This window comes from Zeus faber (genome assembly GCF_960531495.2).
Source record: "Zeus faber genome assembly, chromosome: 4".
NCBI classification, from domain to species: Eukaryota; Metazoa; Chordata; class Actinopteri; order Zeiformes; family Zeidae; genus Zeus; species Zeus faber.
Window position 1 is genome coordinate 9323226 of NC_137191.1, and position 12127 is coordinate 9335352.

The following is a 12127-nucleotide window of genomic DNA, read 5'->3' on the forward strand; positions in this document are numbered from 1 at the left end:
CACACACACACCACGCACGCACACACACACACACACACACACACACACACACACACACATGCGTAGGTGCAGGTAGCACTGAGGAGCTGGATGTTGTTTTCTATGGTTTAATTTTCTCTACTGGATAACATCCATATCACAATATGTGTTTCCGCTATTTCTGTCTCCTTGTTCGGATGATGTATTCAGTTACAATGGAATCAATATTTTGGCCCCTTTTACACCTGGCATTAAAATGCGATCTTTATGTACTGTAGATACGTCATCTGGATAATGACATCTGATCACAGGACGTTGCATTTACTCCTGGTATTAACAAGCCTTCTTGTTATCTTGATTCTGCCCACATTCTAATCAGACCTCAGAATTTAAATTAGCAAATTAGGGAGGTGGACTCCTCAACAAACATGGCGTGTCCCAGGTCACAAGAAGCAATGCTACACTATGGCTTCACTTATTTTTCCTTTGCCGAGGAAGGGTTTTTCTTCATCAATTCTCTGCAATTTTTTTAGCGATCTTCCTTGAAGAGCAGGAAAAGGAGGAGTAAGGTGACATTTTCAACTTGTCAGCAGGTTTTTTTTTCTCATGGATGCGGCCAAGCCTGTACGGATTGCATTTCCCCCAGGCTGGGATCCGATACCAACGCGAGTCAGACCGCCTCCAGAAGTGCTCTGGCAGATCCTAATGCATTTCCATTGCAAGGCGTTCTGCATGCATTCACACCAACATGCGTATTTCCTGATCCAGTGTCTAGATGCAGATCGCGTTTTAATGCCAGGTGTAAAAGGGGCCTTAGTGTAGGGTTTCACAAGCATCACATCTTTACAAGTTTCTGCTTGGTACCTTCCTACAGAATCACAGTTTAAACTATCCTTTTCCTTTTCCTTTTCCCCCTATAATACTCTGGAAGGGGATGGTAGCTCAGGCTGGTGGCTGGTTGGCTGGTGGTCTAGTGATCTAAAGGTTGCTGGTTCGATCCCAGTCTCCTCCTGCTAGCATGCTGTAGTGTCCTTGAGCAAGACACTTAACCCCTAATTGCTCCTGATGGCTGCGTCCGTCGGTGTTTGAACAATTGTAAGTCGCTTTGGATAAAAGCGTCTGCTAAATGAAATGTAATGTAATGTTGATTGAATTGATGACATCAATCATTAGATGTCTGAAAACTGTAAGCAGGCTGGTGTCCTTAATTTTAGACGCTAAGGCTCAGAGGAAGATGTCTATCTGTTGATAAAGGGCGTCAATTACTGTGGGCAAGGCATGATGGTGCCAGTGTTTGGTTTTGCCGTTGCCCAGCTAACCCATTGTATCCCACCTGTTCTGTGTGTTGCTCTGTACATTCTGCTTTTCATCAACGATGGACTTGCTGTTTGTGTGTGTGATCGCCAGACTCGCCAGGTTGATCATGGTGCTTCCACGCCATGAATTAGTTTCCCGCAATCCTTGTCGCCTCCGTTTCTGCCAGCGGATTGCGATCCCCATAGTGGATCCGAGCAACAGAGCTCTCGCAAATACGGAAGGAGGAGAGGGAGAAGAGCCCAGTCCAGACCAACTTCGAAGACAGCTCTGGAGGCGTGGAATCGTCGGAAAGCGGCACCCATCTCTTCTGTTGACTGTTGGCTTGGTGTTACCTTTTATTCTGGTGTTAGGGTTAGCGGTGTCCCCTTCCCAACTATGGGTAGCCTTATCCATGGCTGGGAATGTGAGACCCTGCTTTCTCTGAAACCGTGTTCCCTGAATCTCCAGGTGAGCTGATTGGCCACCACCCCAGTCAGTGGAATCTGCCTGGAGAGAGTCCCAGTCATCTGCGCACCCTGCCTGGGGGTGCCCCGGGACTCCCCTGTTGACAGCTGGGTCTCTCCAACTCTCAAAATGGCACTGCTAAATGCTCGCTCCATAACAAGTGGTGCTAAACAACCTTGTCTTGTCTAAGAGATTACATTTTCTGTTCCTGACTGAGGAATATAGAACTTGCCCCTCTCATCGAGCTTTGCCCGAAGGACGACCCATTAGCCCAGCTCGCCTAGACCTTCCGGCCGTGGTGGAGGACTTGCCGTTCAGGAGCCATTTGGTGAGCACTGGGTCGTTCTCGTCTTTTGAACTGCAAATGATCAAAATTGTACCCACATCATTTTTTACTGCATTTTAATCTACCGTCCACCTGGCCGGAGCACATCATTTTTAACTGAATTGACTGACTTTTGTCCTCTGTCCTTAAGCTATCCAGTCTCATCATTGTCATTGATTTAAATATTCATGTTGATGATGGTTCAGACAGTTTTGCCTCTAGTTTTATCAATATCACAAAGTCATATATTCTCACTTAACATGTGTCAGGCCCTACGCACAACAGAGGGCATACTCTGGACCTTGTTTTTACTTTTACCTTCTTGGTTTGAATTTTGATTATTAACTTTCCAAGTTTTTTCCCATTTTTTTTAATTTATAATATAGATTGATTACCCTGCCGTTTTATCACCAGTTTTCGCATCCTTAACCAGCTTTCTGCTTTCTGCCACTTTCTATTTTAACCCTGTTATGCACAGTGATGTTGACCACTTGGTGCAATGTTTTAATGAACACTGCCCTTCAGCACTGGTTAAAGTGGTCTCTATTAAGCCCAGATCAGCTCCTCTGATCAAGTTCTTCCCTTAGATAAATGACAATATTCGCTCTCTAAAGAGAGATTGTATGAGAGCGTTAGGGGTGGGGGGTTGCTCCACTACAGGTCCACTAGATACATTTAAATTAACTTTTAATTTATTTTAATAATATGGTTAAGGATGCCTGTAGTGTGGGGATGGTGTGGTTTGAGCAGCCACACCTGACCTCGATCTAGATCATTTGGGACCCAGGATCAGTGTGGCTGCATACCTGTTGCTCATTGGTTGGTCTAACTAGCAAGAGGTAAAACCCCCATCCCCACCCCACATTCCCTCAGGAGAGCCCTTGTCATGACACATCTCTGCTCCTGGGCTAATTCCAACTAGCCCTCTCTCTACAATAAACTGGTTTCTACAACCCTGTCTCTGTTTCTCTTGCCGGAGGTCCCTGACAACACCACTTCGGGATGCGTGGTAGGCGAATCTGCCACATTGGCACCTGAACAGGGACTCTCCGGCACCAGAAAGGCACACAGAGGGGCCACCCGATGATGCTCTGGAGCCACCAAACTTTGATCCATCTCTCTTCCTAAATTACCGGCTCATCTCCAAATGGCCGTTTATAGTCAACATTTTAGAAAAGGTTGTTGCTCCGCAGCTCACAACTGCAATTGATGGGCACAATATTCTTGGCAAGTTTCAGTCTGGCTTCCGCCAGTTGTACTCAACAGAGACAGATCTTCTCAGAGTCTCAAATGATGTTGTGACGCATGGTGACGTAGGAGAATGTTCGGTGTTGGTGATGTTGGACCTCAGTGCAGCTTTTTATACTGTTCACCACCCTGTCTTGGTTGGGAGATGTGGTTGTCTCTGGGTCAGTCCTGCAGTGGTTCTCCTCCTACCTGTCTGATAGGAGTTTCACAGTTTCTGTTGGCAGCTTTGCCCCCCTATCTGAAACCCTGCATTGTGGTGTGCCCCAAGGTCCCATTTTGTTCACGTTGTACATGCTTCCCCTTGGGCAGTTAATTAGGCACTATAAACGTATCTCCAATCACTCGTACCGATGATATTCAATCAAATGTCTCCTTTAAACCCCAAAACATAGCTATATTGTCAGTTATAAAAAGCTAAACGCTATAAAAACTGGATAGGAGATAATTTCTTATATCTAAATGCAGATAAAACAGCTTTCTTTATGTCTTCCCCTCCCGGTCCTGTCCCTAAGATTAGGGAGGAGCAGGCGTCTAAGGTCCTCTGATCAGAGATTGCCGGTTTGTTCCACAATCAAGACTTTTTTTTATATTTTGTTTCTGTTTTTATTGTGTTTTATGTATGTACAGTATGTGTTTTTATGATTATCTATCCCTGTGAAGCACTTTGTAACGTCTCTTGAAGGATGCTATACGAGTGCAAAGTAATTAACCTGCTTGTCACGAGGATACACTGTTTTATTATTCGAAAATCATTTCCAAAAGATGGTTCTGAGAAGTCTAAAAAATAAAATGGGAAACTAAATTCAAAAAAAAAAAGCAAAATATAGGAATAGAAATAGCGAAAAAATACAGAACAGCATCGAGCCAGAGGCTGGAACAATAACATGGAAGGACTTCTTTTCCGAACCTGGGATTTTGCACATCTGGCTGGATCCCTTTCAAAACGATGCAAATTGTTTCCAAAGATTTTAAATGGAGTCGCTCAACTCATCCCTGACTCGCTCCCTGGCTCTGGTCTCGAACAGGCCTATCCAGTCTTCAGGCAGCCGTCTCCCTTCTTTTCCTAGGAACAAAATCGTGTAGGTACAGGAGCAGAGGATGATGATATGTTGTATGCTGCACTTGTTTTGCACTTGTCTTTTCATGTGAAACACAATTAGTTTGCTCAAGCATGAGATGTGCCGCAGGTCTACAAATAAAACGACTTAAGCTGAGAAAAAAGCCATGCATTTAAGCGGGCAAGTGATGTACTGAATTTCTGCATCTCTGCTGGTGTATCGGCCTATGAGCTTGTTGATGCCTGAGCAGGTGGAGGTCACATTCACGGCTCGGAGGGAATAGCCTTTCATCTTCCTCCGCTGCTCGTTTTCTGTTTTGCATTGTTGAGGGGGTTTAATTAAAAGCGCTGCCTTATTTAACATGTCCTGACCTCTTCTTTGAGAGAGAGAGAGGCGGAGAGAGAGAGAGGGAGGGGGGAGGGAGAGGGAGAGCGAGAGCGCTTTTGAAATATTAAAACACCTGGCTTGTTTGAAATTCTCACCGACTAAATGTTTGCAGCGGTAAACGCGTAAATCATGACGCACATTGGCACCGAAAGATGTGCCTTCCGGTGAGGGGGCGACAACAACCGGTGAAACGTTGGCAAAGGGGAGAACTTTCAAAACAAAATTGTGATCTGATTTTTCCATTTGATATCTAATGTTTCCATTTTTTATTTAATCTCTTGCAGCGGCCATGAAGAGAGCACAATGAATTCCTATTCATTTATTTTTGCACTAGACTCGATGCCTATCCCTTTCTTCTAATCTATCTCCAATACCCAGTGCACCTGTGCTATGGATGGAGGATATCACAATGATATTATTCATATGCAGCCAGGTTGAGATAATCCTTCCAGTGCTGAGACCAAACCATAAAAAAGGGACTATGAATTATTGAAGAGCATCAGAGAAATACGAAACCTTTCTCTGAATAGGATCAACCTTTTGGGAATGCTTCAAAGCGCATTGAATAGTTGGTTAAAAAAATAAAAAAAATTATATATATATATATATTTATAAAATAGAGCTCTCTCTCCGCTGTATCCCTGTCGAATAGCTTCACCCGCCGCCAAAAACGCGAGAGGGAGAGATGGAGAGAAAAAGGGGGGGGGGAGGGCGAGCGCGGAAGCTCACTTATTATTCACCCTGTATTTGCATGAAATTGTTAACCACCTTTTCACGTCGTTCCCCCCTTTTCCGCCGTCCCCGTCCTCCCGTCTCCCCGTCTCCGCTTTCTTTTTTTTTTTCCTTTTTTTCGTTCCTCCTCGTCGCTCTAATAAACAGAGATGATGGCGAAGCATTTGGGGACGAGGTAAGTTAGACAGGGGAGGATACGGGATGCCTTTGTGCCCGAGCGGAGGTGGGGCTCGCGTGTTTACTCTTTGAAGCCGCGGTGAATTTTTTCGAAAAAAAAAAAAAAGATCTTCACTTATTTCCGCAGGATCTCTACAGACGCCAGAAAGGGAATTAAAGGAACACACCAAAGTCGGAGGCAGGAAGTGCAAAGTGCTCGGTGGGAGGTCAGTTTAGGTAGTGCGTTGCAGAACATTTTGCCTCCAGCTCCAAGATAGCGAGCTCTGAATCACAAGAGAGATTGTATCTTTGCCGGTAACCCTAAACACCAGACAAGTTGTTTTTCTCATCACGCACCAAGTGTTTCTTTTTCAACAACAAATGGCCATCTATAACCTCGCTCTCATCATTTCTTAGGACTTTTCTACTTAACTGAGCCTAAAGTCATGGTAATTTACGTCAAACATCCAATATATCTCATCGTGACATAGCTAATAATTATTCCATCGAACAAAGGCAACAGGTTTATTGGGGACACTCACTTGACTCAGTTGCTTGTGCCTTTGGGAGAGACAATAAAAGTCACCTTGAGTTATTTTATTACATTTTTATTAACCTGCTACATAGTCAGCAGGGCTGAAATATGAGAGCGATGTGTCTACCTTTCTAGAGGCACTGCAATTCAGTTTCTATGTCAATTATCGATTTGAATTCACCCAAAAAGTGGCATTTCATCAAATGAATGTAAATTCTGTCTTGATTCTGTTTGAGTTAATACAACCCCTTGTAACTCTGACCACAACATTAAAGAATAGGGTAATACATTTTACGCTGCATTTACATAATATTTAAAGTATGTATTAATAGTCATTATATTTATATATTTTATATTCATATCTATATTCTCAATCTGCACCTCCACTCTCATATACAAATGTATTATACATTTACATTTACATTTAGTCATTTAGCAGACGCTTTTATCCAAAGCGACTTACAAGGGAGAATAACATTCAAGCTAAATTGCGACAGAGACATTAGTGTAACAATAAATACTGCTAGGGAGTGCTAAGTAATTGTAGGTTAGGACAGGAGGTACTCAGTGAAGAGCTGGGTCTTCAAGTGCTTCTTAAAGACAGAGAGGGAGGTCCCTGCTCTGGTCATTCTTGGCAGCTCGTTCCACCAACGTGGGACTACAAATGACAATAACCTGGATTGCCGTGGTTGTACGGCCGGCAGAGCCAGGCGACGCTCATTTGATGAGCGCAGCATCTGGGGGGTAACATGTGCTTTTACAAGAGCATTTAAGTAGGCGGGAGCATTCCCAGCAATCACTCTGTAGGCCAGCATAAGAGACCCTCTTTGGCTGGTTGAACACCAGTCGCCCCGCCGCATTCCTTATCATCTGCAGTGGCTTCACCGCACAGGCCGGCAAGCCTGTTAAGAGGGCGTTGCAGTAGTCGAGACGGGACATCACCAAGGTTTGTATCAGCAGTTGAGTGGCATATTGGGTCAGGTACGGCCTGACTTTTCGGATGTTGAATAGTGCGAGGCGGCAGGACCGGGAGACGGTGGCAACATGGTCCGAGAATGTCAGTTGGTCATCGATAATGACACCTAGATTCCTGGCAGCCTCGGTAGGAACAAGCGATAGAGAGTCGATTTTAATATCAATGTTGTGATAAATACCTTGTTTGGCCAGGAAGACCAGCGGTTCCGTTTTCGCCAGGTTTAGTTGGAGATGATAATCCTTCATCCACGTGGATGTGTCAGCGAGACAATCCGAGATCCGCGTCGAGACAGTGGGGTCGTCGGGCGGGAAGACAGACATAGTTGAGTATCATCCGCACAGCAGTGATATGAAAAGCCATGCGAGCGGATGGTCGGGCCCAGCGAGGTGGTGTTCATGGCAAAGAGGAGGAGTCCCAGCACCGAGCACTCGGGGCACCCCTGTGGTGAGGTGGTGAGGCACAGACAGCTGGCCTCGCCATGTCACACCGAACGAGCGCCCCAGTGAGGTAAGATTCGAACCAGGAAAGTGCACTGCCCCATATGCCCGCACTTGAGCGCATGGACAGGAGTATGCTGTGGTCGACAGTGTCAAAAGCAGCAGGTAAGTCCAGCAGAATGAGAACCGAGGATTTGGCAGCAGCTCTAGCAGGTTTTACGGCGTCTGTCACAGACAACAGGGCCGCTTCGGTGGAGTGACCACTTTTGAAGCCGGATTGAAGTGGATCGAGAAGGTTGTTTCTTGACAGGTTTTCTGTTACCTGTCTAGAGACCGCCGTCTCTAAGGTTTTGGAAAGGAATGGGAGGAGAGAGACCGGCCGATAGTTTTCTACTCGAGTGGGATCGAGTGAGGGTGTCTTGAGCAGTGGTGCGACCCGAGCCACTTTGAAAGCAGAGGGGAAAGTTAGGGAAGAATTAATCATATGTGTGATTGCCGGGGTGATAGTCGGTGATATGGCTTGAAGGAGGTTAGATGGGATCGGATCCAGCGGACAGGTAGTAGGACGGCTACATGTTAGTAGTTTAGATACCTCACTTTCAGCGAGGGGGGTGAAACCAGGGAACAATGAGCCTAGGGCTGGAGAAGACAGGTTGTGAGTAAGTTGTTTAGTGAGTTGGCTGCTGCCACTTTGTTAGAAAAAAAGGATGCAAAGCAGTCAGCAGTGAGGTTAGTAGCTGGGGGAGGTGGTGGAGGGTAAAGCAGAGACTTGAAGGTGGCAGTAACTTACGTGTACATACAATACATTATATAATACATTATAATGTATTATATAATATTTGATACATTTGAGAGAAAATCTGTATCGCCATGGCTCTATTCCGATGGTGGCACCTTACTGAGATGGGTATACTATGAGGAATGACGTTGGATTTTTGAGGAGGAGATGGGTTTATGCTCCTTTAATTGCCTTTATTATTATTATTATTATTATTATTATTATTATTATTATTATTATTATTATTATTATTAGGCGTCCGGCCTGCAGGGAGGCAGCCCCTTATTGTTATTAAGTAATAATCATCAAATTCTCGAATTTTGAAACCTAAGAATATCTGGAAAACCAACTTCGGAATAACACACAATTATTTCTTGTTTGAACCTCGCTGACACAAAGAGCTCGTAGTTGAGGCTTCATCCGAACCGATCCACATACGGAACAGATATGAGTGAAAAACCGAACAACTTTGAGCCAAAATATTCAGTTGGTCTTAGTTAACTGACACGTCACACGTCTCGTTCTGAATTTCTTCTGTGTTGTTTGTCTTGCGGTGAGGATCGTGTGGTGCAGGAGCCGAGAGCCTTGTGGACCAGATCGCAGATCGCACACCAGGAACTCTGATTTATGATTTATGTTCCCCGTTTGGCCAGCGAGGCTTTTTGTCTGTTTACTGAATTATAATAAAAATCCCGCCGATTCGGCACCTCACTGCCAGGAAGTCTCCGTCTCCTCCATGAACCCCTGTAGTAACCCAGAGAAAGAACATTTGTAGTTTTACATGAAAACGGAAATGACTGATAATGTAATCCAACTGAAAAAGCTGAACTCAAACTTTACAAAATAAATACTTACACTGCTTTTTAAATCGGCGTGAATAGGTCATAATTGACGTATATGACACACAACATCTACTGTCAAATAAACTCGGGCTGTACTTTAATGCAGCAAGGTAAGTTATAACAATGACAACATATAGTTTGATATAATTTTTAGGTAATAAACCTCATGTACTTTATAAACATTGTCCTGTAACTACACTTAGCAAATTCAAATGAAAAGGCAGAAAGTTTTTGTGATCCTGACTAATTATTCCATCATAATTCCAACGTCAAATTAATGTTAAAATAACTTAAATGTTATCTGCATTACAATATAGACAAACAATATATTAATCAGAATTTTACAATTCAACCATACCAACATAAAAAGTACAAAGAAGTTGTGATTATCTATTTTTTTAATTAAATGTATTTATTGTCATTGTTATAAAAAGTCATTACAAAAGTTATTTTCATTATTCTTACAGATGCCAAAAAATAGCCCGACATCTGAGAAAATCAAGAATCCATTGTCGAAAAATCCAGTCGTCAAGGTCAGTCACATTATTAAAAGAAAAATGATTGAAGAAAAATCTGATGAAAAATACGCTAATGGAAAAGGTTTTTATCCAAGTGTTGATTCCCCACACGTCTCGGCGTTAAGAGGCTCATTTCACATGGATGACTCACAGTTTGGAGACTCCTGAAATAAACAATGTGCAGCTATGAGTTTAACAGCAATTCTGAAAAACAAAATTATGTTTGCACATGGACACATGTTTATTTGACATGATTGAAGTGATCTCTACAGATACTGTGATATTTGTTTACTTATTTCGTCCAGCTGTTTTTGACAACTGTTTAGTAAAACAATTATCTGACTTGTTTTGTCATTTGTTGTATACATTTACCACTTAATCTATTTTTCAGTTACAAACAAAATGAAAACTACAAACTCAGCAATTTGGAACAATAATGTATGACTGACATTTCTCATACATCTATGCAAAATCATGAACAGTTTTATATGCTATGCCATCAACGTTAGATTCCTGATATAACATGGATGTGACTACATTATGTTTACATGTCCAGGTCAGTCTGAAGTTCAGTTACAAAATTCTAGAACATTAGACGACGACGTAACTCCACGATCTTTGATGTTTGTACGTTGAGTAAATTGTGATGCATTGCACAAAATGATCAAGAAAACGTCCACGTGACTGAAAGTGTCCAAGACATAATCACATTGCTGAACTTCAAGTGGGATCACCTACTGTGAAGCGAAGTGCTGATCGCCAGCCCTAGCAGTAAGTTAGAGAGATGGTTAGAGTTAGAGGGGGGAGAGAGAGAGAGAGAGAGAGAGTGAGTGAGAGAAATGAAGCTGAAAGAAGTACGGGAGAATGATTCTGTGTTGTCAGCAGTAACATTGTTTTATGGATGCAGTGTTTACAGTGCTGTTGCCATATTCCCTGCGTGTGTGTGTGTGTGTGTGTGTGTGTGTGTGTGTGTGTGTGTGTGTGTGTGTGTGTGTGTGTGTGTGTGTGTATGTGTGTGTGTGTGTGCGTGTGTGTGTCTGTGTGTGTGTGTTGCGTTCTTTTGCTTTGGATGCATTTGGCCTTACCTGTCCACAGGGACGAATTAAGCCTGACAAAGGATTTGTGTACTGTGTGTGTATGTGTATGTGTATATGTATGTGTATGTGTGTGTGCATGTGCATGTGTATGTGTATGTGTATGTGTGTGTGTGTGTGTGTGTGTGTGTGTGTGTGTGTGTGTGTGTGTGTGTGTGTGTGTGTGTGTGTGTGTGTGTGTGTGTGTGTGTGTCTATGTGCCTGTGTCATGTTCTCAGATGTATTAGGCTCGTCTATGGACACATTGACTGTTTGTTTTAAGCTTGCCCGCAGGGCTTATGCATTCTGCATGAGTATGGCGTGCTTTATGTGTCAAAGCCATTTGTTTGCCCAAATGCTCAGCGCAAGCACAAACACTCCACGGACCTTTTTGTTTGTAGACTGTTCACTCACAAATTCTCTGGTGACAGGTACATTCAGACACGGGAGCACATATGCATTATGTGTGTGCGCACACACATAATACTCACACCCATGAAACCAGTTCATTTGGTTCTTGTCCGCACACCTACTGTACACTATGGACTCCCCGAAACGTCTATGTGTTTTTGTGGGAACAGATTTTAAGAGTCCATTTTTTCATGCACGGTATTGAGTCCAAATCCTGCATCCTCGTATTTCTGTATCACAAATTGAGTCTTTTGGGGGGTCTATGAATTGACGAAATAAAGTATAAAGTGAACGGAAAGATAGATAGATAGATGCACAAATGATATAGTCATTTGAACTGCAGCATGGACGACATCTCAAATATAGAAGCGGTATTGTATTTATTAATTCTCCATTAATGTTATAGAACAGGGGATACCACCAGGAGCATCACTAGAGCCACATATATATGTTGGGGGGCTAAGCTTCTACGACATATAAAAATCCTCCACAAAACCCCAATTTGGCGTTCTTGTCGCAATGAATATTGCTTTACATTGCTTAATGGTGTGGACATACAGTAATTACATCTGATTGTTATATTCAAATGATTAGATAATCATTTTAAGATTGAGAATTTAAGAACCCAGCATACTGACATACTGATTGACTATATCGTGCAGCATTGTCTAATTACTTACTAGTTTGAATTAAGCAGGGAAATACACTTTATTCACACCTCGTGTCGTGGAGGAGCTGATGGACGACTCCACTGACAGCCTCTTCGTAGTCTGTTCAGCAAATCACTACATCACGTCGACTGGTGGTCTGCTTCTGAGTGTCCATCTTTGCGATTTTTCTATGGAGTGCTTGCAGAAACAATGCACTTTCTGTTTCCACCATCATGCAGTTGTTTCCCCACACAGCTGACA